This window comes from Trichosurus vulpecula, chromosome 6 (genome assembly GCF_011100635.1).
Source record: "Trichosurus vulpecula isolate mTriVul1 chromosome 6, mTriVul1.pri, whole genome shotgun sequence".
In the NCBI taxonomy this organism is placed as follows: domain Eukaryota; kingdom Metazoa; phylum Chordata; class Mammalia; order Diprotodontia; family Phalangeridae; genus Trichosurus; species Trichosurus vulpecula.
Genome location: NC_050578.1, coordinates 146,104,901 through 146,108,042, shown reverse-complemented (window position 1 = coordinate 146,108,042; position 3,142 = coordinate 146,104,901). Strand labels below are relative to the sequence as shown.

The following is a 3,142-nucleotide window of genomic DNA, read 5'->3' as shown; positions in this document are numbered from 1 at the left end:
GTTAAGGTAACTAAGTAACGGGCAAAGCACAGATTTGTACACAGGTTTCTAAATAGATCTGGTGCCCTTTCTGCCATACCTTGCCCCTTTGTAGTAGTTAATTTCAAATTTCTTTGATATATTTTCACAATTATAGCTGAAAGTTACAACCTTAGCAATCCTTTATTGTTCCACCTTAGCTTGTCGAGGGCTGTAACAAGAGCCCAGGTATCTCTGCTCTTGCCATCTTAGTTGCTGCTTAACCCACTAACCACCATGAATGAGTGTATCTCTATCCATGTTGGCCAAGTTGGTATCCAGATTGGCAAAGCCTGGTAGGAATTGTACTGCCTGAAGCATGGTATCCAGTCTGATGGACAGATGCCATATGACAAGACCATTAAGGGATGAAATGTCTCCTTCAAAACCTTCTTCAGTGAAACAGGAGCTTGCCAACATGTCCCCAGAGCAGTGTTTTTAGATCTGGAACCAACTACATTGATTAAGTTCGTACTGGAACCTACTGCCAGCTCTTTCATCCTAAACAACTGATCACTGGCAAAGAAGATGCTGCCAATAACTATGCCCATGGGCACTACACTATTGGCAAGGAAATCATTGATTTGGTTCTAGACAGGATTTGGAAGCTGGCAGACCAGTGCACAGGTCTTCAAGGTTTTTTGATTTTCTACAGCTTTGGCGATGAGACTGGCTCAGGTTTCACTTCGCTGGTGATGGAACGTCTGCCCATCGATTATGGCAAGAAGTCCAAGCTGAAACTCTTCATTTACCCAGCCCCTCAGGTTTCCATAGCTGTAGTGGAGCCCTACAATTTCATTCTGACCACTCATACCACCCTGGAGCACTCTCATTGTGCCTTCATGTTAGACAATGAGGCCACCTATGATATCTGTCAAAGAAACCTTGACATTGAACACACAGCCTACACTAATCTGAATCACCTTATTAGCCAAATTGTGTCCTCCATCACTGCCTCTCTCTGCTTTGATGGTGCCCTGAAAGTTGATCTGATAGAATTCCAGGCCAGCCTGGTCCCCTATCCCCATATCCATTCCCCTCTGGCCACATATGCTCCAGTCATCTCTGCTGAGAAAACCTACCAAGAGCAACTTTCTGTAGCAGAGATGACCAATGCTTGCTTTGAGTCTGTCAACCAGAAAGTGAAATGTGACCCTTGATGTGGTATATACATAGCTTATTGCCTACTCTACCATGGTGATATGGTTCCCAAAGATGGCAATGCTGCTATCAAGACAAAGTGTAGCATCTAGGTTGTGTATTGGTGCCCAACTGACTTCAAGATCAGCATCAATTACCAGTCTCCCACTCTGGGTCCTGGTGGTGACCTGGCCAAGGTACAGATGGCTGGGTGCATGTTAAACAACGTCACAGTCATTGCTGAGGCCTGGGCTCACCTGGACCACAAATTTGATCTGATGTGTGCCAACTGTGCCTTTCTCCATTGGTATGTGAGGGAGGGCATGGAGGAAAGAAAGTTCTCTGAGGCACAGGAAGATATGGCTGCCCTAGAAAAAGGTTATGAGGATTCTGTTGAAGGAGAGGGTGAAGAGGAAGGAGAAGAGTACAATTCTGTAGCATGTTGCATCCAAAACTCATCAGCTTAAATAAACTTAGTTTATCTGTTTCCTAGGCAACTGCTGAGAAGGTACCGTAACGGCATGAAGGCAGCCTTAATAGTGCAGTTAGCTATCTGGTTAGTTTGTCTACACCATCAAAACTTTGATCAAGTTTAAGTTTTCTATATGTCTCTGTAAAAAGTTATCCACCATGTCTATGTACTTAAAGGCTTTAAGGAATAAAAGGAAAAGGAAGGAGGAAGAATCCTAACTTTGAACTGACCTTGACACTAGAAGCTGCATGGGGAAAAGGAAGGGAATAGTCAGTTCTATAGCATCTCCTATGTGCCATGCACTGTGCTAAATATTTTACAAATATTATGTCCTTTGGTCCTTACAATGATCCCACTAGATAAATTCTATTATTATCTCCATCTTACAGTGGAGGAAACGGAAATAAACAGGTTAAGTTACATGACTAGGGACATATAACTAGTATGTGTTTGCAGCCAGATTTGTACTCACATCTTCTTAATTCTAAACCCAGTACCCTATCCACTGTATGGCCAACTTCCTCTACAAAAATGAGGAAAAATCTTTTGGTTTCCCAGCTGTTTCTTCCCAGGGATAGCTGCTTGAACTTCAGAGAATTTCACAGAAAAATTCAGCAGGTCCTAGGATTGCTATTTTTTCCACTTTATTTATTTAGAAAGTGTTGCTAAATTATCATTTTAGTCCATTTACTTAAATCAATATATGCTGTTTATCAACACAAATGACTTTAGACTTTATTTTATTTGTATGAATACTGTTTAGTGCCTGGAATTCCTAAGGAATTCCAGAATAAAATTACTATTGTACTCTCATATAGTGCCCTATCATCCATTTCTCTATATATGTGAAAGTCTTATTCCATTTTCCCTCAAAGAACAATTTTAAATGGTTCCATTCATTAATTAGCTTTCTTATCTGTCCATATTAATATACATGTAATTTTGCCCTTCTAGCACAAATGATGCTTTCCTCTTTTGAGAATACCGATCTCTCAAAACCCTTCAAAAACTTTAATTGACAGTATTGCCTGGTATAGTTTTTAGTCATTAGAAAATAACAAAACTCTTCCTATTCAGAAGTGTAAGGGGTAGGAGCATCTTTTAAATTATAGAAGCATGAGTCAAATAAAATCAATACACTTTTAAATTTTGCTTAGTGGTTGTCATATAACTTTGACTGGTCAAAATCATGAAGTAAAGAGTTTTTCTTTACTGCATTATCTGCCTTCCTTGTAGACCCCCTGACAAATGCTACAAGGCCCTAGAGATTTCTTTCTTCTCTTGATTTTCTCTTCTGGATCCCTACAATACTTTCCCTGCCCTGTAACAACGTGTCCCTCTCTACCCTCATACCTCCATTGAAGCATACTAGTATCTCAACTTAAAACGTCCCCAAGTTAATTGGATAGCCTATGTTGATGTAAATATCTACATTTTTACTGTGGCCTTCTGGAGATAATGCTCTAGAAATCATTCTTTTATCTCATATTGACTTTTGTAGTAGAAATTTCA

At 40.1% G+C, this 3,142-nt stretch overlaps 1 pseudogene; it reads left to right on the top strand.

Moving 5' to 3' along the window:
• Nucleotides 1-255: 255 nt before the first annotated feature.
• On the top strand, nucleotides 256-1,178 carry LOC118854073 (annotated as a pseudogene).
• Nucleotides 1,179-3,142: the final 1,964 nt, after the last annotated feature.